At 37.0% G+C, this 23663-nt stretch overlaps 1 pseudogene; it reads left to right on the top strand.

Annotated features, from left to right (window-relative positions):
* Positions 1–21990, top strand: LOC127651904 (fatty-acid amide hydrolase 2-A-like; annotated as a pseudogene).
* The last annotated feature ends 1673 nt before the right edge of the window (positions 21991–23663 follow it).

Here is a 23663-nt window from a genome sequence, read left to right as displayed (position 1 = left end):
TATCACGTGACATGCTTAAATCCGTTAAAATATACGTGCGGGAAGAATTTGAGAATTATTTCCTTTTTAGTGATTCAGTTACACCGCTCTGCATGCTGAGGACAGCGAAGAGCCAATTCTCTTTTAACCTGCGCAGTGGTGTCATTGCTGCTCACGGACTATGGCTTTGTCCCGGTTCGAGAGGTCCTTGGGCCGCCTGCTTCAAGCTGTTGTGTGGATGCTGTTCGCCGCTTTTAAGTTATTTGCACCCCATCCACGACATGCAGGGGCTTCCCAACTCCCTCCCATCAGTAACCCACTCCTGCTGCTCTCAGCGATGCAGCTTGCCCGAAAGATTCGTCGGAAAGAAGTAAGATGCAAACAAAAACTCTTAAGGCTGATCTCTGATAATGAAAACACAACTGTTATGGCGTGTTAGTTACTCTTCGAATTTTGGTGCGACAGAGTTTGTATTTCACACCCTTCTTGGAAACTATGCGACACGGTGAACAGGAAGGAATGATGGGAGTTGTAGTTGTTTCTCTGAAACAAATAGTTTCATTTTTACCACACTGTACATTTTATTATATTACAGTTTGTGAGCCGACGTAATATGTGCGTGATCATGCTGGGAAACGTATTAGCACAAGCTCAGAGTGATTCCTGAGTTTAGGCTGTTCAAAGGTCAGCAGCAGTGGTTAAATTGGCTTCTGTTGGGAGGGGGAGCCCTAATTTACGGTGAATGGTCATCATTCTAAATCCCGCCGTAAAATGACTTAATGTGTTTTTACACCAAAGGGGCTCTTTTTCCAGTATTAATGTGTAAGTTAGGGTTGAGTAGATATTCAAACAAAGACATATACTTTACAATTCACTTATTTTATTATTATTTTTTATCTTGAATGTTAACAGGCAGGCAATGGATTTCACCCTCGGAAAATGTATGAAATGAACATGTTTGAAAATATTGCAAGCCAGAGACGAATATGTAAATGTATTTTTTATTTGTGCAATTTAGAAACGTTGAAGTCCCTTCGCATTTTTTTTAAATTATTATTCAAACTGAATAATAAATGAACAGGGAAGTAGAGTTGGCAAAATAAATGTATAATCTCTGCCTTTATTGAGTTTTGTAATGCCTGATAGAAAAGTAGGCCTATCTATCTTTGTAGAGCAATACAATTCTTCAGGCAATTGCAGAATAGTCTCACAGATACACTTCAGAAAATTGAGTACACAACTATTTCTGGGCTTAAAAGTTACAAAAAACAAATAAATGCAGCACATTGTATCTCAAAAGCAATACAATGTGGAACCCCATGCACTACTTAAAACCTGATGTGGTCCCTTAACCAAAATAGTAAAAAATATGAACTATTACACAATATTAAAATATTACACACCATCACCTTTACAAATTTGTTTCAGGATTTTACATGAGTAAATGTAACTGTTATATTTTGACAAAATGTTTCAGTTTCATATGAAATAATCTAAAGATAGAATGTAGACATCAACAGTGGCAGTTTAAATTTCAAGATGTGTTTAAGCTAGTATGATTTTTTCATAAATACATTAATTTATTATTATTACTATTATTTAAGACTAACACTGACCTAACCAGCCTTTCCTTCTGTGTATAAAAATGTAATATTAGGTAACAAATGGGATAATAATGGGCCCATATAAGTACAGTTTCTGTAGATTTTGACATCAACAACAAAAATAATGTCACTTGATGCATGCTCATGTACTGAAAAACCATGAACAAACCTATGCAACATAAAAGGAAATGCAACTCAGGACACATTAAATACAGGTTATGTTTAATCTATGGCAGGTCGACACTTGATGTCCAGTATAAAATCTGTCCTGAAGTAAAAACCAGTTGAGAAGCGCTGAGATAACGTTACAGACAGGAACAGGATATATTCGATCGCTCTAGCGTTAGCGGGTTTCCATGGTAACGTCGCTGTTACGCTTAGGCAGTTTTCCCTTGATGGTTGTGGGCGGGGTGCTGAACCAGCGATTAATGCATTTATGACGTCTGATAATTCCATGTAGCCTGGGTGTCTCTGTGTAGTCTTGCTAATTATTCAGTCTCATATGCCATGTATTTGTCAGGAGTCAGGAGATGAAAAATAATTCAAGTGGAATAACAATATTTGGTGCTGAAGGAGACGGAGCTGAGCTCCGGCAGGGTGTGTTGTGGACCTGAGTTAGCGGAGCTGCGCTCCTGTGCGCTCCGGCCCAATTTAACCTCTGGTCAGCAGCACTTATGAAATAAATATGGTCATTGTTTTAGGGGGCTAACTGTGTTATTAATTTCTCTTTGGTCCATGTAGTAACCAATAAAATCACTGTTTATGTATGCATGTATGTGTATATATATATATATATATATATATATATATATATATATATATATATATATATATATATATATAACAGTGATTTGATTGGATGTAACTTTGATGCCTGTATATTATACGGTTAAATTCAATTTATTTTATTCAGTGCAAATTAACTTGATATACTAAATTTCTGGAACCTCAAATGTCTGCTTTTCACTTCAAAATGTATTGTTAATCACTGTAGTAACTACAAAAAGCCACATGATGACAAAAAGTTAATCAATAATGGCCCTTATATTAACATAAATTCTGGTAGAGGCAGTGTCAGTCACACAAAACATCATGACACTAAATTAATTCCATACAAATTAACTAAACTACATGAAATATAATGCAAAACACCTCAATGTACATATCTGATATTAAAAATAAGAAGAAACGTAACTATTTCCATAAAATACAGTATAATGAATTGTGGGGGACACAGGGACTCCTGGGAATGTACGATTATTGTTTTTCACTGTAATTGTAACAGTATTTTTCTGTACATGTATTCTGTAATATACATTTTGATAGTTAACAATGCTGTAAAATCATACTTTTTACATCTAAAAGCAATTTTTATAATATTATTTACAATGTATTGCCTTGTTAAATATATATTTTTATGTTAACGAATTAATGTTTTTCTTTTACTGCATTTTAAATTCTTTAATATATATATATATATATATATATATATATATATATATATATATATATATATATATATATATATATATATATTGTATAGATATTTGGGCTGTAGTAATTTATTCCACATTATGCAATCTAATTTGTCTCTAGGTAACTAGTGTTGAAGTTGTCCAGGCCTATATTGACCGGATTCAGGAAGTCAACCCACTTATCAATGCCATGGTCAAGGACAGTTGAGTGAGTGCAGATGTGAAATCATCATACATTTTACACTATTTATCCTGAAAACACATTGACCACATTAACATGCACTTAAGAAAACGGTTTATTCCAGATTGGTGTTTTGCAGCATCACGTAAACAAGAACGCTGATTCCTTTACGGTGCTTAAGGGATTGAGAGAAAGCAGTTTAACACACTAGGGTTTCTCCCGGAGAACGTGTATTATGTGGCCATGTAAACGCATATGCGCTGTTCTTACAGGTTTTTGAGGAGTGCACATGTGCGTGAACAGACCGGATATCAAATGTCATAGGATGGAGCCCAACAACAAGTCAACACAGCAGAAAGAATTCAACATTTCTGAGAGTACAGTGGGATAAGAACATGCACTATAAACTATATACATTTATGCACCAAAGGTAAAATATCGACTGTTCCTCACGTTCATGTATATGTCCTCATGCATAGGGGGAATCCCTGAGTTTTATGCAGGACCGGATTGACCATTGTGAGAAACGGGACTTTTCCCTGTGTGCCGGGCACGAAACGGGGCGATAAGCTGAAACAGGCCACCATGTTATGCCAAACAGGCCGCGACTGGCTGAAGAGGGCTGCAGAATGGTGCTGCGATATGCCAATGGGGGATGCGATATGGACATAGACAACCCCATACATTTTCCCGTTTGGCCAAAAATCACCTGCTTGCATGTGAAGCAACTGAGACATGTAAACGACAGTCACTGTTCGTTATGTTGCGTGCCATCATGTTACTACAATAGACCGGTGTGCAACAAAGTCTAATTTAATCAGTCCGCATATCAAACCCGCTCATTTATTTTCCTCTGAAGCAGGTATGCTATCAGTCACTCCTCGGCAGTTCCCTGTCACCTTTAACTTTATTTTCTAATGATAAAAGGCAAATACCAATAAAACTTGTATTATATACTGTTTTCAAATATGCAGATACCTCGTTTAAACGAACCTCACAAAAATCCTGCGTTTTCTTCCTGTCGAGCGTTCATTTAATATCTTCCTCTGAAGCGTGTATTCTATCAGCCACAAGCAAAACTTCAAGATCAAAAGTTCATCTCATTCACAAATCATGACGGTCTGACCTGTGACAATCCAAAAAGGCGATCCAGGACGTTTAAACTGTCAGGAGATTGAGGCTCACACTTGACCTGCACGAACATGAGTGCAAATTTAAGGCTGCGTCTGAAACCAGGAAAATGCTGTATACAGCGGTGCTTTTCAAACTTTTCGGAGTTCCGTTCATTCAAAACCGATGTCAATTAAGCGATTAACTGATTAGGTAGCAAGTAAAAGCGCTTCACTTGTGCTATAAGTAAATGTCTTATTCATAATGCACTGTATGTAAAATTGGTTTGATTCTGTATTTTGTATTTGAGTAAATGTGATCGCTAATGTGGACATGCCATGTTTGCTGGACTATTGCATGTACTGTTATTTCCTTCTTTCTTATATATTAACCATTTCTTTATGTGCAAATAAATTACAAATGTTTTTAATGTTTGTTATTTACTATATTAAATTGTGTGATATATCGGCATTGTATCGGTCTATCAGCCACCCTACACTCTGGATATCGGCATCGGCCATTAAAAAAACCTACATCGGTCGACCACTATCAGGAATATCTTGAAATAAAGCAAAGTAACAGAGAATAAAATAGGGAAGTCTTCCATTTATCTAATGTTTGTTATTTCCACAAGTTAAACTGCTTTCTGGTGTCCATCTAAACATGGTCATTCTCTCTCACTTTATCAGGTTTTCCGCAGCGCTTCAGGAGGCTGCACAGGTGGATAAACTAATAGAGGAGGAGACGGGAGGAGAGGACGTGTTGGAGGACAGACTACCTCTGCTTGGAGTGCCCATCACTGTTAAAGAGGCATTTGCCCTGCAGGGTATCAGTGACCAGATTTCAAATATGTTGTGCATTTTTCTGTCAATTTGTCTGCATTTTGTTTTTGTTGACACTGCATCTACAAACCCCATGAAATCACTTGACAAGTTTCTTTTCAGTTCTTTTCAGCCTGTCTAGATTTGATCAAAAATTACTTTTTTTAAAATAGGGATGGTGCTGTTTTTTTCATCAGTAACATCCTGACTACTATGTGATCACGTGAATCTTAGAGGTGTAAATCAGGTTTTTCATTACAATACGATCTTATATCTATTCTCTTGGCCTGCAATCCGATATTTGCCTATACTTCAAAGTCTGCAGAGATGTGATTTCAATTTTATTCGATTCAGGGCCCTGCGATCGATATACCGATATTATGTGCCTATTTTACACCATAAATTTAAACATTTTTGCCCTCATATGCAACCAAAATAAAATTTTAATATTTTATTGAGCTCTCTGAAAAGTGCAATTTTAGTATCCACAACAAAATAAGGTACTTCAGATTTAAAAATAAAATAAAAAATTATACAGATAATAAAAAAATTACGTCACACACAAGTGATCATCAATCGTTTGATTAGTTTATTTTTCAGTTTAGTCCAATTCAAGGTACTTACCCATGACTTGTTTCCAGCTATCTGTGGTTTTCTTTGCTACAACTTCCACAGTTGTAATGAAAAATGATATTACTCTTAACTGGGATAAATGTTAGTAAATGTGTTTTTGTGTAAAGTTTTATAACTGATGCTGGAGCTGAGCAGGTGTTTTTCTTCCCCTCGTTACTGTCAAGATGTTTCACATGGTTTCACAACTTCTCCTAAAATAGCATATCCTCATGTAAAATTCAAATGGGTTGCATGTGCAATGATGTCGATGTGAGCCGCTCTGCCTTTATGGAAAGCCATAAGGGTCAAGATTCTCATGTTTTGTATTGCCGTATTAAGCTTTGAAATGCTGTTTTCTAAATGCCGTACACTGTCACGCGCTAAGTTAAGGCATGTTATTTTAGCGCCTCACATAACTTAATTAGCCCATTAATTTGCTTGTACATAACTCCTCATCTATCGCGTTTGAGGGATCTATGGCAAGTCGGAGGATTAAAATCATTAACGGCAACGAGAACCATTGTTACACATTGAAAACGCACATTAAATGACTGCAGCCGATTTTTGGCTAACTAAGCTGGATATTCGCTAACCAAGACCCTATTTACTAACTTTAATTTGCAAATTGGTATTCACGTTTGTGGTGTGTGTGTGTGTGTGTGTGTGTGTGTGTGTGTGTGTGTGTGTGTGTGTGTGTGTGTGTGTGTGTGTGTGTGTGTTGCTAATATTACAGAATTAGACCTATTAACTACTTACAGACATAAGTGCGGTTGGCCAGTTTGTCAACTTTCCTTGCTATTATGCAAATGAGATATTGTCAGATTCACATTGAAATCTTAGGAAGATTGTTTATTTAAAAGTTTAATCTGCTGCTCTGACAGTCCTGGACATCGACCATTGCTGATTTGTAGTGGATACATAGGCTGATGTCTTCTTGTGATTGTTCTGTAACTCAGATGACAGATATTCTACAATACAGTATATATTTCTTTCTATATTATCTTTTCTATATTTCTATAATTATCTTTAGTCAAAAGATGTTTAAGGTAGTTGTGGTTATATTATATAGTGATAGTTCATTGACCACACACTTTAATACATAATTTCTGCATCATGTAAAACTTGATCTGCAGAGGTGTACATGGCTTTATTTGTATTTTGTCCTGGGTGATACAACAGTGGTCTTTAACTTAATACAGTATTAGCGTAAATGCAGCATCATGCCAAAGCATTATTTTTTGGTTACTGATGCCATTGTAGAGAAACTGTATTCACAATCGTAAAAATTACAATTATTAATTTATTCTGCAACCAAAAGTGTAATTACAAAGAAACCGTGAGTAGTACTCGCCTGATCGTGTGATATTATGTCAGCCCCCATGAAAATAGAAAAAGTGAATGGGCAATATATATAAATAATTAAGTTATGTGAGTCGCTAAAATTAACTTAAGGCGTGACAGCTTACAGCGTTTATCTAACGCAGTTTACTTAACGCCTTACTGCGTTTAGAAAACAACGTTTCGAAGCTAAATACTATGGAATGATATTCCGGACATTATTCAAAAGGAATTGCAAATTGTATTTGCAATTGCGTTTTCAATTTGTGGACGCATAAAATGTGACATAATCCAAACGCAATTGCAAATCGCGCATTACGGTTTGCGTTTTCGTTTAAGCGAACGCACAGTGACTGCCAGATTTCAAATGGAAAAGCAAAGTCCGTTTGCAACTGTGTTTCCCATATCTTACGAGTTTTGGCCCTGTCATATTTAAATAGAAATTTCAATTACCACGTCTGTTTTTTCACTTTCTCAGCATCGTGTATGTAGCCAGCCAAAACAATGGAATACTAATTCCCTTAGTATTTCCATTTCCGATGCCGTACACAGAAACCTGTCAATCAGGGTCAAGGGTGGGATTATGCTATGGGGCGTGTTTGTCTTGGGAAGTGACATCACTCACAGTCTATCAGGATCAATAATTAGCACTGCACTTTATTCATCTATAATCTCACACTGGACTGTCAACATATTCTCCTCAATATACTACTTCATATATATATATATATTTCATATACTCCTACTTATTGTATTGTATATTGTGTGTATTGTTTACTGTACATTGTATATAATTATTGTGTTGTGTAAGTATGTGTACATTTGATTTGTAAATTGTTTTGTGTATGTTGTTTACTGTAATTGGTATATGTCTCGTCACTGTCATGACTGCTATGTTGCTCGGAACTGCACACAAGAATTTCACCTACTGTTGCACTTGTGTACATGGTAGTGTGACAATAAAGTGATTTGATTTGATTTGATTTGATTTGATAAACCGGCGTCTGTTCAGGGCATCACCTCTTGACCGTCGACTGTGAGTGACGTCACTTCCCAAGACAAACACGCCCCATAGCATAATCCCACCCTTGACCCTGATTGACAGGTTTCTGTGTAAGGCATCGGAAATGGTTAGTATTGATGAATTAGTATTCCATTTGAGTATTAGAAAATCAGTTATTTTGAATTCTTATAATAAAGGTGGCTTAAATTTCATTGATTTTGATTCTCTTAACAATACCTTAAAAATTAATTGGCTTAAACGTTTCCTTCACAATCAATCTTCTAGTTGGAGTATAATCCCAAGATATATTGTTTTCTAAATTAGGAGGTATACGTTTTCTTTTAATGTGCAATTATTCAATTAGTAAACTTCCTGTCAAACTTTCCAATTATCATCAGCAGATGCTTATGGCTTGGAAACTTATTTACAAGCATAATTTCTCGCCACACAATTTTTTAATTTGGAACAACTGTAATATTCTTCATAAGAGGAACTCTTTATTTCTTGAAAACTGGTTCAATAATGGGGTGATATTAGTAAACCAGCTATTTGATAGTGAAGGTAATTTATTTAATTATTCCGATTTTGTTTCAGGATACCAATTCCCAGTATTTAGTAAAGAATTTAATATAGTTTTCAAGGCCATCTCTTTGGAAATCTGTATGCTGTTTAGAAACAATAATAGTGCTACAGTGACTTATGTTTCTCCCCCTAGCCCTGAATCTACTGTGGTTGGTTCTATTTGTTTTTCAATACATAAATCCAATTATAAAATTAGGTCATTATTTTTGGACCCTGTTACTTCAATTCCTTCCTCCATTTCTTATTGGAATAAACTTTTTGATGATATTAAATGGTCATACGTTTGGTCACTTCCTCAGAAATTCTTTCTAACTAATAAAGTTAAAGAAATATCCTATAAAATTATTCATAGATTTTATCCAGTTAAATACTTTTTTAAAGAAATTTAGAAATGATATTGATACTTCCTGCTCTTTTTGTGAAGCCTCCTCTGAAACTGTTGATCATTTGTTTTGGGAATGTCTTTTTACTCAGTCTTTCTGGAACAATATTGATGCTCTGATTGTCCAAAAGGTTTTATGTAACGTTTCTTTATCATATAGACACATTCTTTTTGGATTTTATGTTAAAGACAAGAATCTAATTAATGCATGTTTTTGTATAAACCTTCTTTTATATATTGGAAAGTTTCATATCCATAAATGTAAATATATGAAAAGGAAACCCCACTTTAGCTTTTTCAAAGAAGAATTGAAGATGTATTTAAATACAATTTCAACTTCTGTTAACAAGAAAGCAATGAAAACATCCAGAATTAGTGCCATGTTTAATATTCTCTCTTAATGTTTTTTTGTTTTGTGCCCTCTTCTTCTTTTTTTTTCTTTCTTCTCTTACTCTCTTTTCTTTTTAGACTATTGTTGAATATATTTAAATTTCTTTCACATTTCCTCTCTTAATGTATTCTGAACCATAATTTCTCTTTTGTTTTGAAAGATTGTTTATATTTCTTGTATGTATCGTCTTGTTCTGTTTGTTAATATTGCAATAAAAAAATAAATAAATAAAAAAAAATAGTATTCCATTTGAGTTTTGGCTGGCTACATACGCGACGCTGAGAAAGTGAAAAAGCAGACGTGGTAATTGAAATTGCTATTTAAATATGACAGGGCCAAAACTCGTAAGATATGGGAAACACAGTTGCAAACGGACTTTGCTTTTCCATTTGAAATCCATTTGGTCACTGTGTGTTCGCTTAAACGAAAATGCAAACCGTAATGCGCGATTTGCAATTGCGTTTGGATTATGTCACATTTTATGCGTCCACAAATTGAAAACGCAATTGCAAATACAATTTGCAATTCCTTTTGAATAATGTCCGGAATATCATTCCATAAAATACGGCGATACAAAACACGTGAATTTTGACCCATATGCCTTTCCATAAGCCTTGACTTTGTCATGAGAACTCGCATTTCAAGGAGCACCCGGTTGACTCATGCGCAGCGCATGCCGCTCGGATAGCAGATCACTATCTGACTTCAAAGACCCAACGCACATCGTGTCCCAAACGAAAAGCATATTTAGGGCTCATAAAGTCAAATGAATGTAAAGGTTACTTCATCGCCTGACAGAAATGCGTACGGACGTGGCTGACATGAGAGTAAAAATAAAATAAATGTCTGTATCGATAAAATTGATGGTTGTTGGTTGTTGGATAGATGAATCGTTACACCCCTATTCGTTTACTCATAAAAGTTGATAAAATAAAATATATAATAATAATTAACATTTTGCAGGTATTCACATAAAAAATGTAGGCTTAGTCTTTTTCTTCCATGGAAAACACACACACACACACACACATATACATATATATATATTTAGCTTCAAAGCTAAACTAGAAATGGACCAAAGTGACATTTTGTTATTGGGTTCTTTCTAATAATCCATGTCTGTAGGATGACACTTTAATTTTCCTTCCTTCCAGGCATGCCAAACTCGACAGGGTTGTTGACCAGAAGAGATGTAGTTTCAGGTGTTGATGCTCCATCTGTGACACTGTTGAAGAGGGCAGGAGCGATTCCACTGGGTGTGACTAACTGTAGTGAGCTCTGCATGTGGCTCGAGTCTCACAACCACCTCTATGGCATCACTAACAACCCCTATGACCTAGACAGAATTGCCGGGGGCAGCTCAGGTCATTGTTACACACACACACACACACACACACACACACACACACTCTCTGATATTAAAGTCCAAGCTGCACTCACTCTTATTCTGTAACTGTAAAATTGACAACTGTTTTACACAACACTTTTAGGAGTTTAGCTTAGTGTTTCTGATCCATTTATAGCATCAAATATGCACTTCTGACATCTAAAATAAAAACATGGACATTTGTTAAGAAATATTCCAAGTATTTCTTCTTCTTTTTCCTTTCTCTTATTTAGATTTTTCAAACAAAACATGTTTTCTTGGAAATATTGTTTTTATTAGTTTACAGTTTTATAAGTTCAAATTGAGAATTACTTGCTCTTACTTGCAGGAGGTGAGGGCAGTATATTGGGTGCTGGTGCCTCTGTGATTGGAATCGGGTCAGATATTGGGGGTAGTATCCGCATTCCTTGCTTTGTCAATGGCATCTTTGGACACAAGCCATCAGTAGGTAAGAAGAGTTGGTTTACTAACTGTGTGATATATTTGACCAAGGCAGTAAGTAGATTCTCTGTATACTTGATGTTGTAAAGTTGCTTAAAGGTATAGTTTACCCAAAATGGAAAGAAAAATAAAGCGAATGGCCATAGTGGTCATTCTGACCGTTCATACTAGACTGTACCAATGTCATTTTTTTCATGTCATATTTACATGCGAAGCTTCTATTGAGGTTTTAGAATGAAGCCTCTAATGTCTGTCGTCAGATTTTTTTGGTCATATAATTAGAATATCATCAAAAAGTTTATTTATTTCAGTAATTACATTCAGTTGGATAATGTATACATTCCACACAGACTGATATATTTCAAGTGTTCATTCCTTTCAATTTTGATGATTATAACTGACAACTAATGGAAAAACCCCAAAATCAGTATCTCAGAAAATTTGAATATTGTGAAAAGGTTCAATATTGAAGACACCGGGTGCCACACTCTAATCAGCTAATTAACTCAAAACACCTGCAAAGGCCTTTAAATGGTCTCTCAGTCTAGTTCTGTAGACTACACAATCATGGGGAAGACTGCTGACTTGACAGCTGTCCAAAAGACGACCATTGACACCTTGCACAAGGAGGGCAAGACACAAAAGGTCATTGCTAAAGAGGCTGGCTGTTCACAGAGCTCTATGTCCAAGCACATTAATAGAGAGGCGAAGGGAAGGAAAATATGTGGTAGAAAAAAAGTGTACAAGCAATAGGGATAACCGCACCCTGGAGAGAATTGTGAAACAAAACCCATTCAAAAATGTGGGGGAGATTCACAAAGAGTGGACTGCAGCTGGAGTCAGTGCTTCAAGAACCACCACGCACAGACGTATGCAAGACATGGGTTTCAGCTATCGCATTCCTTGTGTCAAGCCACAAGACACAGGGTCAGAAGCGTCTCGCCTGGGCTAAAGACAAAAAGGACTGGACTGCTGCTGAGTGGTCCAAAGTTATGTTCTCTGATGAAAGTACATTTTGCATTTCCTTTGGAAATCAAGGTCCCAGAGTCTGGAGGAAGAGAGGAGAGGCACAGAATCCACGTTGCTTGAAGTCGAGTGTAAAGTTTCCACAGTCAGTGATGGTTTGGGGTGCCATGTCATCTGCTGGTGTTGGTCCACTGTGTTTTCTGAGGTCCAAGGTCAACGCAGCCGTCTACCAGGAAGTTTTAGAGCACTTCATGCTTCCTGCTGCTGACCAACTTTATGGAGATGCAGATTTCATTTTCCAACAGGACTTGGCACCTGCACACAGTGCCAAAGCTACCAGTACCTGGTTTAAGGACCATGGTATCCCTGTTCTTAATTGGCCAGCAAACTCGCCTGACCTTAACCCTATAGAAAATCTATGGGGTATTGTGAAGAGGAAGATGCGATACGCCAGACCCAACAAAGCAGAAGAGCTGAAGGCCACTATCAGAGCAACCTGGGCTCTCATAACACCCGAGCAGTGCCACAGACTGATCGACTCCATGCCACGCCGCATTGCTGCAGTAATTCAGGCAAAAGCAGCCCCAGCTAAGTATTGAGTGCTGTACATGCTCATACTTTTCAATTGGCCAACATTTCTAAAAATCCTTTTTTTGTATTGGTCTTAAGTAATATTCTAATTTTCGGAGATACTGAATTTGGGATTTTCATTAGTTGTCAGTTTTAATCATCACAATTAAATGAAATAAACATTTGAAATATATCAGTCTGTGTGTAATGAATGAATATAATATCCAAGTTTCACTTTTTGAATGGAATTACTGAAATAAATCAACTTTTTGATGATATTCTAATTATATAACCAGCACCTGTATATTAGCTGCTAGACTGCCCTGGCAGGTGCGTGCCTGGCTCTGTGTCCGGCAAGTTTTTTCTCCGCAGTGAAAATGTTTTTGAAAGTCTAAACGCCAACAAATGGATTGAGGCAGAATATTTCGTTAGATAAAAACGATTACATCTATTTTTTTCCAATTCATTTTGACTTTTGGACTTTACAACGCTCTGGAGTTACTGGAAATGTTTGGACAACACGAATCGGAAACAATCCTATGCAGCTACCACTAGAATCAAAATCCACAAATAAATGAATCTGTTATATTAATAATAAACACCAGGACACGAAATTTAAATTCTATTGAATGAAAATGTATTAGTTAATCGACAACCACAACCTGCTATTGTAGCTAATTACAGATACAAATTTGATTATTTATATTGTATTATTTTATTTGTAAAATTAAAACAAATATTAGGATACAATAACTTATAAAAACATCAACAATATTTATTTCAATGCATAGTAAAAACCTTGGACATGTATGAAACACATATAGGCCTAACCCAAAATGGTCAAAACAGTTAATAAAGAATATGAACATTTGCTAAACTGCAGGAAAACAAACTGATTTAGAAAGCAATATTTGTTTTACAGTGAGCAAAAATATAATTCTGTAAAACTATAATGAAAATAATATGCTGTAAAATAATTCTGAATGAATTCTCCTAAAAGTGGGCTCACTTGAACAAGGCATCTGGTTGTTTTGGGGGCAAACACTGCACATCATTCACTGACGCTTGTAGATCGATTACTCCCAGTCAACACTGGTAATCTCTACCTTCCATGTGCAGCTCCAACACACTACCTTGTTGCATTTGTCACAAGTGTCCTTTGATTTGTTTTTCTTGCTGTTTCTCAACACTTGGCACTGCCTTCTCTCCATCTGCAGCTGCTCCTGCTTGGGTCCTTGCACCATCAGCTGTGTAGCTTTTGCTCTCATATGGCCGTAGCGAAGTTAATTTGCCATTCGCATTATGAAGTTCCTCCTGTGACTTTCTCCCATTTGTGCATTTCTTGAACAGGATGGAAGCATTTATCGCAGCCAGGTCAATGATATTATAAAACACAGCCACTGGCCATCTAAGTGTGGGTGCTTTCATAGAGTATTTCTTCGCCATTTGATCTAGCACATCTACTCCGAACTTGGTTCTGTAGTATGTGACAGCCTTTTGGCCACTTGTGATGACAACGGCTGTGTGGACAGTGCTGAGAATGCATATGTTTTTCCTTCTTTTGCACTGATAGGCTGTGAGCATTGCATTGTCACTTCTCAGCACCTTCATGGTGAACAGAACCCTTTGCTCCTTTACGCATGTGGGTAGCTCTCGTCTGCTCTTATTCACTTTGCCAATGAGGCTGTTTTTCTTGGAATTTAGTGCCTTGGCCAGTTCAAGGGAAGTAAAAAAGTTGTAAGTGGTGATGTTCCTCCCCTTCCCCAGGTAAGGCTCAACCATTTTCAGCACCACACTGTCTCCGAGTCGCTGACCTGGCCTCCGTGTCTCGTCTTTGCCCAGATATGGCGCACCGTTCACCATATATTTAGTATCGACGTCAGCACCAAGCCGGAACTTTATACCAAATTTATCGGGTTTGCTTGCTATATACTGGATGAAACTGAACCTTGCTTTTGTTGTGAAGAGCTGCTCATCAACAGTTATGTCAGCACCGGGCTTGTAGCAAGCGATGCTGTTTTGGAAGAATTTCTCCCAAACCTCGGTCACCAGGGCAAACTTGATCTCTTGCAGGTGTGTGTCTGGTCTCCTTTTTACCAAGATCATGCTTTTTTCACCTTGCGCGCTACGAATGTAGACGAGAGCAATCAAGGCCTTTAGCTCATCGACTGTCATATCCCATGAGCTGTCCTTCTTGACTCTGTATGCCTCAGCAATGGTGCAGTCCCTGATATGCGTCAACATGCCATCATCAACCAAACAAAGAAAAGCGGTGAGGGCATCTTCAATGTTGTGCTTTGTGTGCGCTGTGGGGCCTGCAGCTTCTTTCATGACATTTTGACTTTGTTGCCTTCCTCTATTTTCACCCCACTGTATAACAGTCCACACAGTATCATCTTTCACCGTTTCATGCCTCTCTGTTGAAGGTGGAATTAGTGAGACAGCTTCTTCACCCAGTGTCTTGTGGTTGGCACAGCTGATGATTCAGGATTTTGCATGGTCACCAAAAAATTCTAGCTTAATTAGCTTGTAATAATTAGCCAATTAGCTTGAAATATCAGGAGTAAAATTTGCCTTTATGCATTAGGCTATACTATAACACTAGCATAATATTAACAAGGTAATAATAATAACAGAGGATATTTCGTCATAACATTGAAGTAGGCTTTTTATTGAGAACAGACTATAGTCTTCCTCAGCCTAACATACCTGGAACAAATGGAATGACAGCTGTTGTCAAATTGAAGGTGTCCATCTGGCTTTTTTTACGAACCGGCATAATCTCTGAATCACTCTCAAGAGTCAGTGTCAGATGAACTGACAAGAGACCAAGAGACATCACTACCTGAACCTGCTCATCCATCAGACTCACCATTGTCAAGGCACTGAAGCAAGGCTAAAGCCTCTGTGGCAGTCAGTCTCTTTCTTGCTGATATTTTTTCTTGCTTTAAAAATAGTTGCAAAGCAACAGTGACGTGCATCTTCAACGACGGGAAAAAGTAGCAAACGGTGAAATGCGTGCCGTCAGAATTACCGTTATGGCCATTCAAGATAGAAATACTCAGAACTCCTTTTGTGTTTTGTCATTTTAATAAAATAACAATGTTAGAATAAAATATACACACATTTAAGAAAAGTCATGGTTCTATGGTTATATGGGTTTTATTTCAACAAAGTTATTACATTGCAAAATGTAAAAACGGTCAAAATGACTGCCTTGGTAGTTCTTGTGTTAAAAAATAGTTCATCCAAAAATGAAAATTCTTTCATTTATTCACCCTTATACCATCCCAGATGTTTATGACTCATTCTTCTGCAGAACACAAACAAAGACTTATATTATTTCAGAAGAATATTTCAGTCCTGTAGGTCCTCACAATGCAAGTGAATGGTGACCAAATCTTTGAAGCCCCAAAAAGTACATAAAGGCACCATAAAAGTTATCAATAAGACTCCATTGGTTTAATCCATCTCCTCTTAAGCGATCCAATCAGCTTTGGGTGAGAACAGACCAAAATGTTATTCTTTTTCCCACTATACATCTTGCTGTTGCAGTCTCTAGGTACTATCATAATTTTAAGCTTGATTACACTTTCTAGTACTTGACACATGAGCAGAGTGCTAGTTAGCACTAGGAAGTGTAATCAAGCTTGAAATCATGATCGCCAAGGAGACTTATGTCAAGATTTATAGTGAAAAAGGAATTACATTTTGGTCTGTTCTCACCCAAAACTGATTGGATCACTTCAGAAGACATTGAGTAAACCACTGGAGTCGTATGGATTACTTTTATGGTGCCTTTGTTTTCTTATTGGAAATTTTGGTCACCATGCACATGTATTGTCTGGACCTAGAGAGCTGAAATATTCTTCTGAAAATCTTTGTTAGCGTTCTGCAGAAGAAAGAAAGTCATTCACATATGGTATGGCAGGAGGGTGAGTAAATGATGAGAGAATTTGTGGGTGAACTAAACCCATATGACTTTCTGTCCTATTCGGAACTAAATTATCCTAAATTGTAGTCCATGAGACTTGTGTGTGTGTGTGTCACTGTTTTCTGAAGGCATACAAATTTGGTAAAAAAAAAACCCTGACATTTAAATAATGTTTCAGTGAAATCCTGATGTCTGTTGTGTGTTCATGAAAACTGTGAGAGAAGCTTGTTCACAGTGGATTGTGTGCTAAAGTATGACACTTTAAAATACTGTACTTTTGGGTTCTATTTTAGTAAGTCCCTATCAACTACCATTGTATTGAGAATATGAACCGAAGCATTCATTAAAATGTTATCTTTTATGTTCCACATTGGAACGAAAGTCTTATGGGTTTGGCACAACATAAGGGTGAATGTATTATGTTTTCCTTTTTTGGGGGTGAACTATTCCTGTAAGGTCATGAGGAATACAAACTACATTTGATTTTCTGCGTGCATTCAGGTATCGTCAGTAATGATGGGCAGTACCCTCCAGCCTCTGGACAGCAAATGGGATTTCTATGCACAGGGCCCATGTGCCGTTACACTGAAGACCTGATTCCCATGCTAAGCATCATGGGAGGACCTAGTGCACATAAGTAATATACTACATTGTTTACAAAATGACTAGATAAATCAGCTCATCACACAATATTGCTCAAATATATGAGCCTTACATAACCGTAACACAGAAAAGCGATCTGATCCTCCTTTTACATGGCATGTTTTTGCAAAGTTGTTTAACTGTTTTTCCTTTCAGCTTATGTCTGTTTTATGGGGGTAGCAATGAATGTGCTGGCATTCATCGCTGCTTTAATAAAACCACCATTTCAAAGTCAACTTTAAATTATCTCTCTCTCTCTGTCTTTTACTCTCTGTAGATTGTCTCTCTCTGCTGAAGTAGATTTGAAAAAGCTGAGGTTCTTTTCTGTTCCCCACAATGGAGGCTCTCCTTTGGTCTCCCCAGTGGATGCACAACTGCTCCAGGCACAGAGGATGGTAAGTTGGTGTGTGTTTGTGGATCTGCTTCAGTTGTTATTCATGTGATGATGGGTTTTTGTTTTTAGGTGGTTAAACGTTTAGAGGCAGACCTTGGTGTCAAAGTTCAAGAGCTGATCATCCCTCAGCTCAAATACTCCTTTCAGATCTGGGGAACTATGATGTCTTCACCTGACAAGGATGGAAAGGTGTTTGTTTTGCATATTATAATTAAGCTAGTCTTACTGGTTCATCAAAAATATTTTATTTATTTATTTATTTTAGTATGGAAAAAGCATTTATTTTATCAAATCGTTTTCTCAAGTTTTTTTTTTTTTTTTAACTCAGCCTCCCACCGCCTTTGCTGAGCTAATGAGTGAAGGTGGAAAGAAAGTGTGGCCAATCTGGGAGCTGTTGAAGTGGTCTGCTAGGGTTCTCTTCTCACACCATGGCAGCAATAGGTATGTTTTAAAGAGCTAGTTAAAGGGATATTTCACCCAAAAAAGAAAATTCTGCCCTAATTTACTCACCCTCACCTTTTTTCAAACCCATCTGACTTACATTCTTTCATGGAATATAAAGGAGATGTTAAAGGGATAGTTCACCCAAAAATGAAAATTATCTCATCATTTACTCACCCTCATGCCATCCAAAATGTGTATGACTTTCTTTCTTCTGCTTAATAGAAACAAAGATTTTTAGAACAATATCTCAACTCTGTAGGTCCTCACAATGCAAGTGAATGTGTAACAGCATTTTGAAGCGCCAAAAGTACATAAAGGCACCATAAAAGTAATACATACAACACCAGTGGTTAAATAAATATCTTCAGAAGTGATATGATAAGTGAGGGTGAGAAACATCAATATTTGAGTCCTTTTTTTACTATCGATCTCCACTTTCACTTTTACATTATTCTAATTTTGTTTTTGGTGCTTTGCATTCTTCATTCATATTGCCACCTTCTGGGCAAGAAGGAAAATGTATATTAAAAAAAATACTTGTGTGTGTATATATTGATCTGTTTCTTACCTGCACCTATCATATTGCTTCTGAAGATATAGATTTAACCACTGGAGCCTTATGGATTACATTTATGCTGCCTTTATGTGCATTTTGGAGCTTCCAATTTCTGGTTACATTCACTTCCATTGTGGGGACCTACAGAGCTGAAATATTCTTCTAAAAGTATACGTTTGTGTTCAGCAAAAGACAGTTATACACATCTGGGACTGCATGATGGTGAGAAAATGATAAGACAATTTGAATTTTAAGTAGAACTTTAGTCTCTGTCACTATTGACTTTCATTGTATCCTTTTCCATATATTTAAAGTAAGTGGCCATTCTGCCTTATATCTCCTTTTGTGGTCCACATAAGAAAGAAAGTCATACAGGTTTGGAACAACATGATGGTGAGTAAATGATGATAGAATTTTCATTTTTGGGTGACCTATCTCTTTATGTGACTGGTTTACAATTGTTGAATCCCTCTGTCTCTCATCCCCTATATTTTTCACATTTTGATGAAAGCCCAAAGACTCTGCCAAGATGTTTTTTGGTGCTGTTTACAGTATAGTTTACAGTGTATGAACATACAAATGTAAATATGCTTGGACAATAGTGTACAATAGTTTATCCATTAGCCATTCTCTTGCTGTCTCTCTCAGGTCTGGCTATAGCTGAGCTAATCCAGAGTTCCCATCCATCCCCATTCATTGTACAGCAGAAGGACAGTCTGCAACAGGAATTGGAGAAGTTATTGGGCACAGACGAGTGCTGCTATACCCTACTCATCCCCACATTGCTCCCAAACACCACCACCCAATTTTCACACCTTTCAACTTCGCTTACACTGGTAGGCATGCCGTTATCTTTAACTGACACCAGCATTTTATTGTCTCCAGGAAAGCTTGCAAATGTAAAGACCACATGAAATGGCAAGTGCAGTTTTTTTTCCTATGTTTACAGGGCGGATATTCTATAGCCTTTAGTTTACGTCACAGCCATGAGACACTTTCATACCATTCTATTGGATAAAAGGAGTGCGTGCAAGATCAGAGTCATCAATATTTTTTGTTTGTTTTTCCATAAAAGAAAGACTGCAAACTTTAAACGTGTATATCTGCTAACATTTCATGTTGTCAATTTTTTTCCAAAAATTAGCGTTCCACTAGCGATCTCATCATTTTCTCCCTCATGCCATCCAATATGTGTATGACTTTCTTTCATCTGCAGAACACAAAGAAATACTTTTAGAGGAATATCTCAGATCTGCAAGTCCTCAGAATGCAAGTGAATGGGTGTCAAACCTTTTTGAAGCTCCAAAATCCACATAAGGGCAATAAAAGTACTCCAGATGACTCTTAAATCCATGTCTTTATGACTTAAATATTGACTTCTTTCTCACCCTATCATATCGTGTCTGAACACATGAATTTAAATGGGTATCATATGGATTACTTTTATGCTCCCTTTATGTGGATTTTGGAGCTTCAAAATTTTGCCACCCTTTCACATGCATTGTAAGGGCCTACAGAGCTGAAATATTCTTCTAAAAACCTTAATGTGTGTTATGCAGAAGAAAGTCATTCACATCTGGGATGGCAGGAGTAAATCATGAGAATTTAAATTTTTGGGTGAACTATCCCTTTAAAGGAACAGTTTACCTCAAAGGACAATTCTGTCATCAGCTAAGCAGTCTCATATCTTTTTTTCAATGGAACACAAAAGGAGATATTAGGCAGAATTCACTCTCATTGTATGGAAAAAAGATGCAATGAAATTGAATGTTGAATAAGACTAACATACTGGGCCTGTTCCAAAACTTAGTGAGCTGCTTCGCTGTCTCTGGCCTACATAGGCAGCTGTCTTCTATGGCAGCATCCTTACTGAAATTTTGTCTCATAAGAGAGCGATTTGGAACTCTCTACATAGGCGGCAGCTCCACTAACGCACTTCCTGCCTCCTCCACGTGACGCGTGACCATACCAACGAACTTGCATCATCCCTCTCACGAGCGCACGTCACAGAGATTTACGGAAGTGAACATTTGTAGTTAAAAAGTATATAAGTATTGTTTTGTTTCTAATAATAATCAATCGTTTTGGTTTAGAAGAACTTTATTTGTCGAATGGAGTCGTGTGGATTATTTTGATGCAACCTAAATAAGCATTTTGGGCTGTCAAAAATCAATTTTACAGTCATTCATTCAATTGCATTGTTTAAAGGAGGAGGCCTGAAATGAAATCCTGAAAACCTTAAATTCTGTTTTGATGAAGAAAGAAATTATGTCAATTATCAGCAAATTTTCAGTTTTGGGTGAACTATTCCTTTAAGAATACCAATACAAACTAATAAAAGTGACATTATCAAGTCTGAAACAATACATTGCCACAAAAGCATGTTCCTAATTATGTACTGACTTCTTTGCAAATAAACATTCGTAAGTTTAATACTGCATACATCAGGTGACATCAAGTGATCCATGAAATTCATCTTTCTCTGTTCTTTGTTGCAGGTATCTTTAATGTCTTGGGTTTACCAGTAACCCAGTGTCCATTAGGGTTGAGTGCAGAAGGTGTGCCTCTGGGAGTACAAATTGTGGCTGGAAAACTACAGGATGGCCTCTCTTTGGCCACTGCCCTCTACCTGGAGAAAGCTTTTGGTGGCTGGAGGGAACCAGGCAGGACAACAGCCAAATCTTAACCCATCTCATGCATCGTCATGTGCAACAATGGGACAACATAACCAAGAATACAGATCACACACACCACGTATGTAGCCATCCAAAGCTTTGTCACATTTGTTCTGCCTTATAAATGCAGAGTGCAAACAAACAAACATTAGGGCTGTTGAATTTTTAAAGCAGGATCTTTTTTGTGACCTGTTTTACAATAGCAATGTTTAAAATAATGTTGCTATAAGTAATTTCAATGTTGTAGTAGCAAGAGGCAGTGTTGTAACACTGGCAAAAAAAACAAAATCGTATAACATTTTATAACCATATTTACATAAGTAATTACCTGGAGCATTTAAATGTAGGGCATTGACACATTTTCTTTGACTTTATTACTCTTAACTTGTTATGGTTCCTCCGTTGCTTAAGTTCCCCATTTGCACGATAGTTGAGAAATTTGTCAAATATTTTGTTATGTGCAGACTTGTTAAATAATGCACAACGCAGGAAAAAAAACATTAAATAAAGGACTATTTTGCTGTGATTTTAATATGTACTGTCAAGTGTACTATAAAGGCAAGTCATTTTCTTGGGAAAAATAAATACATTTGATCAGCAACATCATCATAAACATATAGCCTTATATTAAATGAAAATCTACCTTACTTTAGTAGTCTTTCATTGAAAAATAAAAAATAGACAGCAGATTGTTAAAGATTACTCAATTCAGTTTGATGGAAATTTGTCAAATAATTGAAATGCATCTTAAAAATAGAAATATTCTGAGTGTAAATATGTAGGATTTGTAAGGAGCTAAATAGTTTTGCAAGGTAAGCTACTGTACATACGGTAGGCTAACCTACATTGTTATTTGGTTTTGCTCCGATAAATTACTTGGACGTGAAAATGGGTCTGGGGTTTTAGCCTTAATCTTCCGATAAATCTATGAAGGCTAATTGTTTTTATATTCAGTGACGTCTTTCAAACACACATTTACAGAAACACACAGATTCTGCTACAATGTTTCTCAATATTGTCCAAACTAGTTTTCAAGTTAATGCGACGATTAAATATTTCCACGCGAAGAGATTCCGGTCAGTCAGCATGTGCGAGAATTCCTGATGAGTGATAATCCTGAGTTCCAGCACACATTTCGTAAGGGAATGCTGGAGATGATACCGTTCAGCGTTCCGCGCCGTGGAGAATCAGCTCCTCTACCTCCTCATGCCGAGTGAGTTACATAATGAAAAATGCTGTAGAATTTTTTTAAAAGTCTAAATCTGTAACTGCAAGTTTCAATCTATTCAGGATACAAAATTTCCTCAGTTTTCTTGTTTAATTTGCAGTTGTGTGTCATTTAGTTTCCAATTTGTGGATATTAACCTGTTGTGTGATTGTGTGGATGCTACTAATACAGTAGAGTACCTCAAATCAGCACAAAACTCAGACATGAGCGATATTGAGAAACACTTTATGAAGTCATCAGGTTGTCTATATATCCGTCCATCCATCATTTACTGCAGTGGATTATAGCAGTGGATCTCAACAGCAAAAAAAAAAAAAAAAAGGCCTATGTGTTGGGTTTACTTAGATACACTTTAAATAAATGTATTCAACTTTTCATTTTATGCAAGCACAACTAGAAACCTTTGTTAGATAAACATAAATGTAACTGCTCGACTCTATGTACACACAACAAGATTTAGCAACTAATAGTCAGGGTTTGAGAAGGGAAGAGACTAGAGAGTAAGGACACAAACACAGAACTTTAATTGTTAACAAAAGAGAATACAACAAGGAAAGTAAACTTTCGAAGAAGAAAGTAACACAATAACGCATCACATAAAAATAAGAACTGACCAGGAACAAAGAACAATACGACAAGTAACAACAGGGACACAATTAGGGCAATGGACAGGAAGACAAACATAAGAGTCCTTGAGGGAAACATAAGGATGACATGACAGAACCCCCTGGCTCAGAAAAAAAAAAATGGTGCAGTGGGCGGAGCATAAGGGCCACCAGAGCTTGGAGCAGGGGGACATCCATCAAGGGAGACTCCAGGATCACCAGAGCAGAGGAGCCTCCGTCAAGGGGGTCTCCGGGACCACAGGAGCTGAGAGCAGAATGTCAGCCCTTATGATTTCAGTGAGAAAATCCTGAAGATACTATTACAGTACAAAAGGAACCAGCT

Source organism: Xyrauchen texanus, chromosome 11 (assembly GCF_025860055.1).
Source record: "Xyrauchen texanus isolate HMW12.3.18 chromosome 11, RBS_HiC_50CHRs, whole genome shotgun sequence".
In the NCBI taxonomy this organism is placed as follows: Eukaryota; Metazoa; Chordata; class Actinopteri; order Cypriniformes; family Catostomidae; genus Xyrauchen; species Xyrauchen texanus.
This window is presented reverse-complemented; position numbering and strand designations above follow the sequence as displayed.